General features: G+C 36.4%; 1 long non-coding RNA gene across 2 annotated transcripts in view; it reads right to left on the bottom strand.

Annotated features, from left to right (window-relative positions):
• LOC125109415 (uncharacterized) overlaps nucleotides 1-15,288 on the bottom strand; it is a 46,555-nt gene that overhangs the window by 29,016 nt on the left and 2,251 nt on the right. For both annotated transcript variants that reach the window (XR_007130226.1, XR_007130225.1), the window contains exon 2: nucleotides 14,516-14,643. This is a non-coding gene — a long non-coding RNA (uncharacterized LOC125109415). The remainder of the gene's footprint in view (nucleotides 1-14,515; nucleotides 14,644-15,288) is intronic.

Genomic DNA, 15,288 nt, shown 5'->3' with positions numbered 1-15,288 from the left:
TGATCTAAAGTTTTAGATATTTTAGATATCTTAGAGATCTTTAGATCTCTTTAGAGATCTAAAGATCTAAAATATTCTAGGTATTGTTGAACAAATTGAGTCTCACTGTTTGTACTTTTCGAGATCATAGAAACTTTTTATATTTCCCTCATCAGGCTTCATCTTTTCATGCCATAGTTTTATTTGTATAGATGGGTCATAAATTCTTCTGTTAATATTGGTAAGAACTGGCTAGAAGTAAGTATAGGAATTAAGTTTACCAAATCTGTGGGGTATTCCTGTGTTTTAGATAAAATCTTTCTTTCTTTCTTATTTTACTTTATTTTATTTTTTTATTTTTAATTTTTTTACTATTTTAAAATTTAAATTGCATATACTGTATTATTAATTTCAGAGGTAACATTCAGTTATTCATCAATGTATATAATACCAGTGCTTATTACATCACATGCCCTCCTTATGGTCCATCACTCAGTACCCCATCCCCCACCACCCCTCCATCAACCTTCAGTTTGTTTCCTATGATTAAGAGTCTCTTATGGTTAGATAAAAATCTTTCTTATAAAAATATAAATCATTAAGGAACTCTTTCTTTGGAGGTAAACTGACTGTTCTAGTTTTACTTTATTGTTTAGCTCCAATTTAAGCCTAAATTTAACAATGAAAATGGATTTTTTCTGGAGCATACAGAACTTATGCTAACTTTCTTTAATAGGGAATTATAGGAACATTTAATGACAAACATTTTCCTCACAATACCAACCAATAAATCTTTGGAAACTCTAATTTGTTGCCCATTAGAAGCAAAGATCAGTAATAATAGGATATGGGGGAACTTCAGAGGCATAGGTATATAGGTGACCCTTGAATAACACATGTGGATCCACTTATATGTGGATTTTTTTCAATAAACATACTGGAAATTTTTTTGAGATTTGTGACAATTTGAAAAAGCTTGCAGGTGAACTGTGTAGCCTAAAAATATTGAAAAAATTACAAAGTTATGTATGTCATGAATGCATAAAATATATGCAGTTATTAGTCTACTTTATCATTTACTACCATAAATATACAAAAATCTATTATAAAAAGTTAAAATTTATCAAAACTTAGGTACACTTACAGACCATACATGTATGCCATCCACAGTCAACAAATGTTAGCAGGTATAAAGCTGCAGTATTAAATCATAAGAGCATAAAATTAACTGTAGTACATACTGTACTGCTATAATAGTTTTGTAGCCACCTCCCGTTGATATTTCAGTGAGCTCAAGTGTTGGAAGTATCCACTTAAAATATCTGATGATGCTAATCAACTCTGCATGCGCAGTTCATCTCTCTAGTAAATAAAAAGTGATCTCCCACAGTTCTTCTGTATTTTTCATTGTGTTTGGTGCAATATCATAAACCTGGAGTAACACTAAAGGACCCATACAAAGTGCCACTAATGATGCTGGAAATGCTCCCAAGAACCAAAGTCATGATATTATAAGAGAAAGTTAAATTGTTTGATATATGCTGATAGGCTGAGGTCTACAGCTGCAGTTATCACCATTTCAAGATAAATGAATTCAGTGTACAGACCATTGTAAAAAAAAAAAAAAAAGAAAGAAAAGGAAATTTGTGAAGCCATTGCTGCAGCTATTCCAGCAGGCATGGAAATCTTGCACTTCTTGCAAAAAAAAATTTTTTTAAAGATTTTATTTATTTATTTATTTGAGAGAGAAAGAGGGCATGAGCTGGGGAGATAGGGAGAAAGAATCTGAAGCAGACTCCAAATAGATTGCAGAGCCTGACTCGGGGCTCGATCCCACAACCGAGAGCCAAAACAAAGAGTTGGCTGATTAACCAACTAAGCCACCCAGATGCCCCCACAAAATATCTTTTTACCTTTTATTGAAAATGCAGTTTTTGTGGGTACAGGATTGCTATAAGAAAGGCATAACTATAGACTCTGCTTCGAGAAAAACCGAAGTCATTACATGACAACTTAAAGCAAAAGGAAGCTGAAGGATCTAAAGCTGGAGAACTCAATGTCAACAAAGGATGGTTTGATAATTTTAGAAAGACGTATAGCTCAAAAAATGTCCAGATCATAGGAGAAGCAGCTTCTGCTGACCAAGAGGCAGCCGAGAGGTTCCCAGATGCCATTAATAAAAATCACTGAGGACAAAGGATATCTGCCTGATCGGGTTTTTAATGAAGATGAAAGTGCCCTATCCTGGAAAAAAAAATACCACAAAGGACATTTATTAGTAAGGAAAAGAAGGGAGCCCCAGTATGTAAGGCAGGAAGGGATAGGTTAATTCTGCTGCTTCGTAAAAAATACAGTTGGGTTTACAATGAGGACTGCCCTTATCTATAAAGCTGCTACTCCCCAGTCCTTGAAGGGAAAAGATAAACAACAACTGTCGGTCTTCTGGTTATACAAGAAGAAGGCCTGGACAATGAGAACAGTTTTTCTGGATTGGTTCCACCAATACTTTGTCCCTAAAGTCAGGAAGAACGTTGCTGGTAAGGGACTGCCTTATAAGGTTCTTTTGAAATTGAACAATAACAACCCTTGGCCACCCAGAACCCTAAGAGTTCAACACCAGAGGCCCTGAGTATTCCACTTGCTCCTAAACACAACATCTCTAATTGAGCCTCTAAATCAGGGAGTCATAAAGACTTTTATGGCTCATTTCACACAATACTCTATGGAAAGAATTGACAACACTATGAAAGAGAACACCAATAAAGAGAACATCATGAATGTCTGGAAGAATTACACCATTGAAGATACCACTGCTGTTATAGAAAAAGCCATGAAAGTCATTAGGGCCCCAAATAATAAATTCCTGCGAAAACTGTGTCTAGATGTTGTGCATGACTTGACAGGATTTACGACAGAGCCAATCAAGGAAATCATGAAAGAGGTCGTGGATATGGCAAAAAAGATGGAAGGTGAAGGGTTTTAAGAAATGAATCTTGGAGAAATTCAAGAGCTAATAGGCACCATCCCAGAGGAATTAATAGAAGACAACTTGATGGAGCTGAGTGTTTCTGTACCAGTACCAGACAATGAGGGAGAAGACATAGAAAAAGCAGTGCCAAAAACCAAATTGACATTAGACAATATGGCAGTAGGGTTCTGCTTATTCATTACTGCTTTTAACTTCTTTTATGACATGATCCCTTCTACAATAGGGCACTGAAACTAAACAAACAGTGAAAGAAGAATTGGTACCATATAGAAACATTTTTTAGAGAAATGAAAAAGTAAAAACATCAGACAGAAATTACGATGTATTTCTGTAAAGTTACACCAAGTGTGCCTGCTTCTCCTGCCTCCCCTTCTATCTCCTCCACCACTTCATCTTCTGCCACCGGTGACACAGCAAGACCAATTCCTCCTTGTCCTCCTCCTCCTCAGCCTATTCAACATAAAGACAAGGAGGATGAAGACCTTTATGATGATCCACTTCCACTTAATAAATAGTAAATAATCATCATGCTGTACAGTTAATAAACTTATCTGGTATGTATGTATGTGTCTTTGTGTGAGTATATAATAACTGTAGGTATGAGATGTAGGAGATGGTTTTTAAAAATATTTTGTTTATTTATTTGTCAGAGAGAGAGAGCACACACAAGCAGGGGGATCAGGGGGAACAGTAAGCAGAGGGAGAAGCAGGCTCCCTGCCAAGCAGGGAGCCTGATATAGGACTCGAATCCAGGACCCTGGAATCATGACCGGAGCTGAAGGCAGACACTTAGCTGTAACTGAGCCACCCAGGCATCCCTGTATGAGATGTTTTTGTGTCATCATCATTACTGCCTACTATTCATCATGTAGGTCATCATGAGCAAGATTTGTATGGAAGTGGAGAGCCTATCCTTACATAGGCATGAAGTAAGTGATATTTAATATAAAATTAATAATGTGTTTGTTTTCTTACTATATTATAACTTTGCATTCAAAAAATTATATTACCAAACAGTATATGCTTCTCTTGCTCATAATCGTGTGTTAGTCTATCATCACAGGTAAGTTTTTTTTTTAATGTAACAGTGTTTCTAATACCTTATTATGAATATGACTATAATTCTGAATGCCATAAAAAATGTATAACAACTTATGGGGTGCCGGGGTGGCTCAGTGGGTTAAGCTGCTGCCTTCAGCTCAGGTCATGATCTCAGGGTCATGGGATCGAGTCCTGCATTGGGCTCTCTGCTCAGCGGGGAGCATGCTTCTCTCTCTGCCTGCCTCTCTGTCTACTTGTGATCTCTCTCTGTCAAATAAATAAATAAAAATCTTTTTTTAAAAGATTTTTATTTATTTATTTGACAAAAAGAGTGATCACAAGCAGGCAGAGAGGCAATAAAAAAAAAAAGATTCTCTTCCTCGGCTCCACCCTTCTCTCTCCCTCTCTAAAAAAAAATAGTAATACAGTATAATACTATAAATGTATTTTTTTGTTCCTTAGGATTTTCTTTGTAATATTTTCTTTTCTTTGCTTACTTTATTGTAAGTCTACAGTACATAACAAGTATAACATACAAAATATGTGTTAATCAACTGTTTATATTATTGTTAAGGCCTCCAGTCAACAGTAGGCTATTAGTAGTTAAGCTTGGGGAGTCAAAAATTATACACACATTTCTGACTACATAGGGAGTCAGCACCCCTAACCCTCTGCATTGATAAAGGGTCAACTGTGGTGTTACTTTTGAAGTTCTTACAGTTTAATAGAAGAGACTGAATAATCCCTAATCAGTACACTAGAGCATGTTTAGTATTAGAGGAACTTGGCATGAAGCAGTTCTTTTTGGAACATCATTCATTGCAATTCAGCTTCCAGAGTAAGCAGAAGAAACAGGAGAGGAGGTGAAGAAATAATTACGTAGCCAATAACTCATAAAAAGGGGATGTAAATGTAGATCTCCTAATTCCATATATAACACAGTATCATGACATTAATCTTGAAGATAACATCTTTTTGAGATTCCAGAAGATCTACGGTATTCATTGAATTCATAATTTAAAAAAAAAATCAGCCAGTAATGCTGATAAGAACTCAGAAGGTAGAAATGCTCTACCATTCCATCTTATTTCTCTTGTTTTGGGGGAGAGTAGCATCTGTGACACCCCAAATTAAATGTGATACCTCAATGAAAGTGGCCTCAATAGGGTTTTATTCTTTTCAAATATCTGGGGTTGTTATTTTTCTAGTATTCCTCCAGGACTTTGTCATTTTATGTAACAGGTCCAGACAGACACTAAATCTTTTCTTTTCTTTCTTCCCTCTTTTCTCTCTCTTTTTGATATTTTAAATCTTTATCAAGGTAATACATGTAAACACTTTAAAAGTTATGTGGTTTAAAAAAATCATGTGCAACTACAAGACTCATAACAATACAAAGCAAGAGTATATTTTAACACACAAACACACACACACACACACACACACACACAAACACACACACAGTCTTAGAAAAAAAAGGCAGTAGTTTCCTCAAAGGCAGAGACACCCTATCAGACTTTTTACTGCTTCTTTTCATATTTACCAAAATTTTCCCAAATAAAATATTTATACTATTTTTGTTTTGTAAATTTTTAAAATTTTATTATATTTATAATATAATATTAATATATTTATTATAAAAATAAAGATCCAACATCTTATACTTTTCTTCCCTCCAGCCTCCCAACAGTATTATATCTCAGTATTTTAAATTAAATCAATGTTCCACATTAACCTTATTTATTATAAGTGTGTTTTACTTCTGGGTCAATTAGTTCTATTATGATTACATTTACTTTCTTCTACAACCTTTTTAAAAAAGATTTATTTATTTATTGGGTGGGGGGAGAGGCAGAGGGAGAGGGAGAGAATCTCCAACACACTCCCTGCTGAGCATGGAGCCTGATGCAGGCTTGATCAGAAGACTCAGAGATCGTGACCTGAGCCAAAATCGAGAGTCGGATATTCAACCACTCAACAGACTGAGCCACCCAGGTGCTGTTCTTATACGACTTTTGTTCTTCTTGAAATTAATAATTGCCTCAGTTTTTTGTTTGCCAAATTTTCTATTATTATTATTATTATCACTAATTCTTTCAGGGATGTAAAAATGCTGAAACTATTTGCAACACTGTCGAATGTGTCAGATAAACTCCACCAGTTTTGCTGGAAACAGTCCATTGGAGCATTCCATCCTTCAGTCTAGGCTATTCCTCCCACCCTCTGCTGTATAGCTGTCATGTTGGGATTTCCTCTCTTTTGTAGGTTAATCCCATTTCTTAAAACTTCTAGATTTGTCTTTCTTATTTCAGTAGTGTGTATCCTCCAGGAGTGTTCCAGGAAAAGCTGGGAGGGGATGGGTAGTAAATTTTTGATCCTCACATGCCTGAAAATATCTTTAATTGTCTCACACTTGATTATATGATTATCATAGAATTCTAGGTTGAAAATAATTTTCTCTCAGAATTTTGAAAGCACTGTTTCACTGTCTTCTAGCAACCAGCATTAATGTTGAAATATATGCAACTTTTATTACCTACTCTTTTATAAGTAATCCATTACCCTTTCCCTGATCTCTCCTTATCTGTCACAAGATTTTTTGATCTTCTTTTTATCTCTTGTGTTTAGAAATTTCATGATGATGTGCCATAGTAGCTTTGGTTTTGGTTTTTTTCCTACATTATGTTGGGCATTCAGCAGGTTCTGTCAATCTGGACATTCATGTCCTTCAGTTATTAGAGACTTTCTTGTAATTTCTTTGATAATTTCCTTCCCTCCATTTCTTTTCTGTTTCTAGAACTCCTATTAGCCTCATGTTGGACCTTATGAATTCATCTTTTAATGATCTTTTCTCTCTCATTTTCCATTTCTTTTTGTTCTCTTTTCCAGGAGACTCCTCAATTTTATATATTAATACTACTTTGAATTATTTATTTTTGCTATTATATTTTTAATTTCCCAGAGCTGTTATCTTCTAATTGTTCCCTTTTTAGAGCATCTTGTCTTTGCTTTATGGATGCAGTATCTTATAATTATCTCTCAGAGGATTCTTACTATCTTTTAGAATATATTATTCTGATCTCTATATTGTCTCTGCTATTCTCTGAGTTTCTCCTTTTCTCTTCCATTTCTATTTGATGCTGTCTTTCTTGGTGAAGTTTATCTCCGCTATCTGGTGGTCCTTTGGTGTCCCTTCATATCTAAGAATGAGTCACTACAGAAGTATTTGGAAGGTCTGTGTTAACAGAAAAGAGTTTGTCAGTTGGTGGGCTTTATTGTAGGATGATAAGGTGCGGACCCATTTGTTTTGTTAAGTAACAGTATCTATAGATCTTCCTTCTGGGGTTATTCAGTTTTAAGTTTCTCCCAAAATTACATCTCTGTTCTCTTGCCTAGAAAATATAAGCCTTGCTTTCAGCATTCCTGGAGTGAAACAGATTGAGAAGACTTGGCAAGTTTCATCATTCAGCAGGTAGACATTCATCTGATCTGTTTCCAGTGTGGTATCCTCTTATTCCAACCTCCCTGACTATAATGTTTAGCTGTGCCTAGTATTTCAGTCTGGAGCATCTCTAGTTCAATTTTTTTTTTTTAACAGAATAAACTCCTACGTTCTGCCAAAGAAATGAAACAGTAGTTGCTTAACTGAGCAGGATGAGGAAAGGACCTGGTAATTTAACATCTTACATAAATTTTTAACCAATCCCCCTTTTTTCAGCCCCTCAGATATCTCTGCTGCTGTCATATTTGCTTCTTCCAATTCCAGTGCTCTGCAATATGAGACAGCTTGCCTTTCATTAGTATATGCCTCTCAAGCATTTGGAATCCAGTTTTCTCAGCTCAGCTTTCCATCTTCCAAAAATTTGTTAATACCCCTCATCTGCTATTGTCTTTCTTATTCTCTTTGTCCTTGTGGGCTAATAACTTCTAAAATATTAACTCACTGTCATTTTAGTGATTTTGGGAAGAGAAGAGGGATGAACACCTGTATTTAATTTGTCCATATATAACAAGAATTGCCAGGCTTTCAAAATGCTCTGTCTTTTGCTTCTATAAAAAATGTCAGAACCAGAAAAATCAGAAAGAAAATTCCATGCTCATGAGGCGGATGTGGAAAAGCATGCATCTGAGTAGTACCTATTTTCAAGTGCTGTTATAGTCATTTATTGATTGGTTTATGTTAGGTAAGTTAACTTTTCTGACTGCTTCATCATCTGTAAAGTGGTGATGATTATCCCTACACAACCTATCTTATAACAACTAACGAAGATAATTGACATAAATGTACAAATACAGAACATGTAACATCTATTGTTAACTATATCACTAATAGGCATAGTCAAATATATTTTGAGAGGCAGTGTTAACAGAGTAGAAAGAGTATGGCCTTCAGTCATACAGATCTGATCCATATTTGTCATTCCTTGTGTGATTTGGGTAAGTGACTTAACCTCTCTGAGCTTCATTTTCCGTGTTTATAAAATGAGTATAATATTATTAACCAGACAAGGCTGTTGTGAATGAGATCTTGCATGTAACACAACTATTATAGAGCTTGACGCTTCTTAGACACTCAGCAGATTTACCCTCATATCTTCCTAATTTGGGAACAGCTTTCTTATGCTCACATGAAAATCCTGAGCTTGTATTTCCACAATTAATGCTAAACCACATTAGTAACTAGCATCTTAGGTCTTCAATAGTCCTCATAAAGGCTATTTATTTGCTGTGTTCCTGGAACTAAATTATAAGGTGAGCAGCCCAAATTGTAAGAGTTCAGCATACATATCCTTTCAAGTGGTAAGAGGCTATTGCTGAGGCATCTTTAGGAATATTTTGTTATGAAATAGGATGTGAAACTTGTGATGAATATTAAAGAGATCAGGGACACTGGAATACTGGAAAAACTACTACTGAAAAAATTATCTTGAGTTGTTGATTTGCTTTTGGTTTTGGTTTTGTTTCTATTGGGCCCTCACATAAACCCAGAAGCCAAGCAGCTCTATTATATTGTTTAAAGATGAAGAAATCAAGGCACAAGTGAAAAAAATAACTTGCACATGATTCACTGGTCATTGGGGAACAACTGAGATTAATCTTGGTCTTTGACTCCCTGATCAGTGCTTGTATTTTTTTAATAACATAAAATTCACAATTTTAACCATTTTTAAGTGTACAGTTCACTTAAGTACATTCACATCCTTCTGCAACCAATCTCCAGAACTCTCTTCATCTTGCAAAACTGAAACTCTGCCCCCATTAAACAACTCCCCATTCTTGCCCCAGGCCCAAACACCATTCTACTTTCTGTTTCTAGAATGACTACTCTAGGTACCTCATATAAATGGAAGTATGCACTATTCATCTCTGGGTTTATTTCATTTAGCACAATGCCCTCAAAGTTGCAATCTATGTTGCAATATGTGTCAGAATCGCCTTCCTTTTTAAGACCCAATAATATTCCATTGGATGTATATGCCACATTTTGCTTTTCCATCCATCTACCAACAGACACTGAGTTGCTTCCACTCTTGGCTACTATGAATAATGCTGCTGTAAACGTGGGTGTTTAAAATTTCTTTAAGATTCCCCTTTCAACTCTTTTGGGTACATACACAGAAGCAGAATTGTTAGACCATATGGTGATTCTAATTTTTTGAGGACCCACTATACTGTTTTGAAGAACAGATATATATATAGCAGCTGTACCATTTTACATTCCCACCAATAGTGCACAAAGGTTCCAATTTCTCCACATCCTTGCTAATACTTGTTCTTTTCTGTTTTTCATTTTGCTTTGTTTTTATAATAGCTATCCTAACAAGTGTGAGGTGGTCTCATTCTATGGTTATCTTCAGAGTCTTGCAGTCTTTTTAGAGGACAAGACACTATGTGACCCTGGGGGACATCAACAACAATTTACAGCAAAAAAATCCTACTAGATTTAAGAAACTACTATAGGATCCAACAGTACACATAGCTCCTGCTCTCAAGGATTTTACAATCTAGCTGGAAAGAAATAATATATGCACTTAAAAATAAATAAAAATGCAAGATAGAATAGTTTAAATGATATGTGCTACTGGGACACCTACCTGGCTCAACTCTTGATCTTGGGGTTGTGAGTTTGAACCCCACACTGGGTGTAGAGATTGCTTAAAAAATAAAAGTAAAATGTTTAAATAATATGTGCTACATGAATACAGAGAAGGATAAAATTATAAGTGGATGATTAGAAAAGGCTTAAAATTTTTTTTAAAGATTTTATTTATTTATTCAACAGAGAGAGAGGGAATACAAGCAGCGGGAGTGGGAGAGGGAGAAGCAAACTTCCACTGAGCAGGGAGCCTGATGCGGTGCTCCATCCCCGGACCCTGGCATTATGACCTGAGCTGAAGGTGGCTTAATGACTGAGCCACCCAGGTGCCTCTAGAAAAGGCTTTAAAAAGTGAGTGGCACCTCAAACATTTTTAAAGGGAGGGTTTAAATTATCCAAGAGAAGAGAGGAGAAAATTAATTTATAAATCTCACTTATTTATTCTTATATTCTTTCAATAAACATTTACTGTGCCAGAAACTGTGCCAGGTGTTGGGGTTACAAAGTCTCTCAAGAGCAAAGGAGTAAGAAATGCAATGAATAGTGACAATCCAAGGTGCTGAGTGTACACATGGTGCACTGAATCACTCTTCTTTAAGAGCCTGCTGATAATGTCAAGAAGACTGGTAATCTCTTTTTATGGTGACTCATAAAGAGGATGTAAAGCACATTTCTTTCCAGACTATGCTCATACTCAATTGTTTCAAATGGAATACAGTTGAGAAATTTCTCATTTTCCCTTGGGAAGGAGACTATGTTTAAGAAGCAAAAGCTATTGCAAGTTCGTTATTAGTACTCATACTTATGGGTTCTTTCTCCATACTCCATATGGGTTCTTTCATTCACAAACATGTGCTAGGCATTGGGAAAGCAAGGAAAGATGAATAAGACATAGATCCTACCTTCCAGGATCTCAAATATAGCTACAATTTGAAAGGGCTGTAGTAGGGTAATGAGAGAAGACAAATAGAAGAAAAGAAATCACTTTCACCCTCTAGAGAAGTCATAAGCTTCTTTTAAAAAGTAACATATAGGGGCACCTGGGTGGCTCAGTGGGTTAAAGCCTCTTCCTTAGGCTCAGGTCATGATCTCAGGGTCCTGGGATTGAGCCCCACATTGGGTTCTCTGCTCAGTGGGGAGCCTGCTTCCTCCTCTCCCTTCTCTGCTTACTTGTGATCTCTCTCTGTCAAATAAATAAATAAAATCTTCAAAAAAAAAAAGTAACATATAAGCTGGATCTTAAAGGATGGCAGGAGCTCACCTGGGAAGAGAAGGGATAGATATTCTAGCCAGAGGAATGGCATGTTCAGGAAATATTAAGTAATGTAGTGTGGCTGGAACTTACAATACATGATAGGGAATAGTAAGAAGGGTAGAGACAGAGAATAGAGTGGTAGGTAACTGACTTTTAGGCAGGGGAGAAATATGATTGGATATTTTAAATTTTTATTTTATTTAAACTAACATACAATGTATTATTGGTTTTGGAGGTAGAGTTCAGTGATTCATCAGTTGTATATAAACACAGTGCTCATTACATCACATGCTCTCCTTATGGTCCATCACCCAGTTACCACATCCCCCAACCCCTCCCCTCCAGCAAACCTCAGTTTGTTTCTCTTCTGGTTTGTCTCCCTCTCTGAATTCATCTTGTTTTATTTTTCCTTCTCTTCCCCTATGAAACTCTATTTTGTTTCTTAAATTCCATATATATAGTGAAGTCATATAATTGTCTTTCTCTGACTGACTTATTTCGCTTAGCATAATACCTTCTCGTTCATCCACATCACTGCAAAGAGCAAGATTTCTTTTTTGATGGCTGAGTAATATTCCAGTGTGTGTGTGTGTGTGTGTGTGTGTGTGTGTGTGTGTGTGTATACATCTTCTTTGTTCATTCATCTGTTGATGGGCCTGTGGGGTCTTTCCATAGTTTGGCTATTGTGGACATTACTGCTATAAACACTGGGGTGCAGGTGCCCCTTTCCATCGACTACATTCGTATCTCTGTGGTACATACCCAATAGTGCAATTGCTGGGTCATAGGGTAGCTCTATTTTCAACTTTTTGAGGAATCTCCATATTGTTTTCCAGAATGACTGCACTAGTTTGCATCCCAACCAACAGGTTAGGAGAGTTCCCTTTTCTCCACATCCTTGCCAACATCTATCATTTCCTAACTTGTTGATTTTAGCCATTCTGACTGGTGTGACCTGGTATCTCATTGTGTGTGTGTGCTTTTTTTTTTAAGATTTTATTTATTTATTTGAGAGAGAGAGAGAGAGAGCACAGAGGGAGAGGGAGAAGCAGAATCTCCGCTGAGCAAGGAGCCCGATGCTGGGGTCGATCCCAGTACTCTGGGATCATGACCTGAGCCAAAGGCAGACACTCAACCAACTGAGCCACCCAGGTGCCCGTCTCATTGTGGTTTTGATTTGTATTTCCTTGAAGTCAAGTGATGTTGAGCATTTTTTCATATGTCTGTTCACCATTTGGATGTCTTCTTCGGAGAAATGCCTGTTGATGTCTTCTGCCCATTTCTTGACTGGGTTATTTGTTCTTTGTGTGTTCAGTTTGATAAGTTCTTTACAGACTGTGGATACTAGCCCTTTATCTGTTGAGACATTTGCAAATATCTTCTCCCATTCTGTAGGCTATCCTTTGGTTTTGTCAACTGTTTCCTTTGCCTATACAAAAGCTTTTTATCTTGATGAAGTTCCACAAGCTCATTTTTGCCTTTGTTTCCCTTGCCTTTAGAGACAGGTTTAGCCAGAAGTTGCTGTGGGCTAAGGTCACAGAGGTTCCTGCCTGTGTTCCCCTCTAGGATTTTGATGGATTCCTGTCTCACATTTAGATCTTTCATCCATTTTGAGTTGTACTACAGTTGATTTTAATTATGTTAGCTCCAGTAATTTTTTTTATCCTATATGATTAAATAAAGGCTCCTACTTCAACTACATCTCTATAAGCAGCAGTTAAAATTTTAGCACTATTGGATTTTTATCCATTAATTTAACAAATTATCCTCAAAGAATTTATATATATTCTAGAAGTGAAGTGAGATTATGAAAATCACAAGTAAACAACCTACCAAAAAATTAAACAAATTGTGTTAAGTGTTATGGAGAAAAAGGTCAAGAGGAAAATATTGTAGTATCCAAGAAAGACATGACAGTCACCTGGACCAAACTAGTGTGGCAGTGGAGATAGAGAGAAGTGGTTGGATTTGAGATTTATTTAGGACATAGAATCAACAAGATTTGATAATGAATTGGATGAAGAAGGTGACAAAAATGAAGGAATTGAGCTGACTCCTAGGTTTCTGACTTAAGCAACCGAGCAGAGAGCAGTACCCTTAATTTGTGAGATAAGGAAGACATGCAGTAGCATAGACCCAGAATTCTGTTTTAAACACAGTGACTTCGGGGCACCTGGGTGGCTCAGTCATTAAGCGTCTGCCTTTGGCTCAGGTCATGATCCCAGGGTCCTGGGATTGAGCCCCGTGTTGGGCTTTCTGCTCAGCAGGGAGCCTGCTTTCCCCCAACCCCTGCCTGACTCTCTGCCTACTTGTAATCGCTCTCAAATAAATAAATAAAATAGTAAAAAAAAAAAAATTAAAAAAATAAATACAGTGACTTTGAGATTTCTATGAGATGAGCAAACATAGAGAAGTAGGTACTTGGATATGTGAGGCTGGAACTCAGTGGAGAGGTTTGGGTTGGAAATATGAATTTGGGAATCATTAATATAATGACAGTATGTAGAGATAGTATATTCATTAGACTATAGCCTGATCAAATTGCTTAGAGTTGGTAATTCCTAAATCTCCTCAGTGACAATATTATCTCATAAGTCATTTTTATATATGGCTAAATAATTAAGAATTCATTCCTACTAATTTAGATCCTAAAGGTTAACTCTATTTAAAATTTCTTTAGCGGGAGCCTCACTATGCCTTCTGCCTACTATGTCAATCCAAAGATTAATTTAATTTCAGAGTTAACAGATGCTTCATTAATATCTCAGTGACTTTTCCCTTTCTTCACCAAAGCTAACTCTTAAAAGACCCTACATAATGAGGTACAAATAGATGAAAGGGTTGCATAGGCTTGGATTTCTATGTGGATTAGAATATCTTCTATTCTCTGTAAATTAAGTATTACTACAAGGATGCATGGACTTGCTTACCAAGTACAAAGAGTATTGGACTAAGAATCATGAGATCTGGGTTCCAGTTCAAATACTACTACTATTTAATTTTATTTCATTCATGCCCTCTATTTTAATTATTTTAATTCATAGCCTCTACTAAAATAGGCCTGCTATTTTATGGGTCAAGTGAAGAGACTATGGATTATTTTAAAGCCTATGAAAACATAAAATTTAGTATACACTTGAAGGATTATCATTACCTTACTATTGAGTAGTGGGAGATCTGGAGTGGTGCTGAGAATCAGGAATGGCCCAAAGTGAAGATTTCAATAGTCTATTTCTGGATTTCTTACTATTTTTTGTGGACTCCATAATTTGGCTTCTGTATCTATAAAACAGAAAAATTACAATGATTTCTCTCACTGTTATGAGAAGAAAACTAATAAATGCCTATATATTTTGCAGAGATTCCTAGATGAAAGAGGTTAGGAAGATACAGGTGATTATTTGTATTGATGCTCTTATTAGCTTAGTCTAAGTAGGATCGTCTCTTGGAAAACCTGGAAAAGCTTAGCTATCATTGCTTTATGACTTTTGCCTGCTTTCCAGGGAACCTTGGCTTTCCTGGAAAACAAACTACTTCCTTGGGGGAATGTTTGAAATCTCTGAAGAGTCTCATGCAAGTAGCCAGTTCAGGGAGGTCAGACCTGGGCCCATGCTGTAAAGGAAAAGAAGTCTTTTCAGAAAAGTGGCCAAGGACTATTTGCTAAGCATAACAGCATTTCCCAAACAGGGAGCAGAGGTACTACGAGGCCTCATTAAGACTTTTCGTGTCTTTGTTATTGTTAACTGAATAACTTAAGGGTGATTTCTACAGAGGTCCTCTCCACTTTCATCACTGGTCTTCTGTTTCTTCCCACTTCATTTGTCTTTGCTTTGTCTCAGTCTTCATTGTTCTAGTTGAACAGTTTTTTCAGAACTCTAGGCCACACAGTTTCTCTCTCTTTTCAAGATCTCCCCATTCAAAGCGGTT

The sequence above is a fragment of the Lutra lutra genome, chromosome 9 (assembly GCF_902655055.1).
Source record: "Lutra lutra chromosome 9, mLutLut1.2, whole genome shotgun sequence".
In the NCBI taxonomy this organism is placed as follows: domain Eukaryota; kingdom Metazoa; phylum Chordata; class Mammalia; order Carnivora; family Mustelidae; genus Lutra; species Lutra lutra.
The sequence above is the reverse complement of the archived record's forward strand: the minus strand, read 5'-3'. Positions and strand labels throughout refer to the sequence as shown.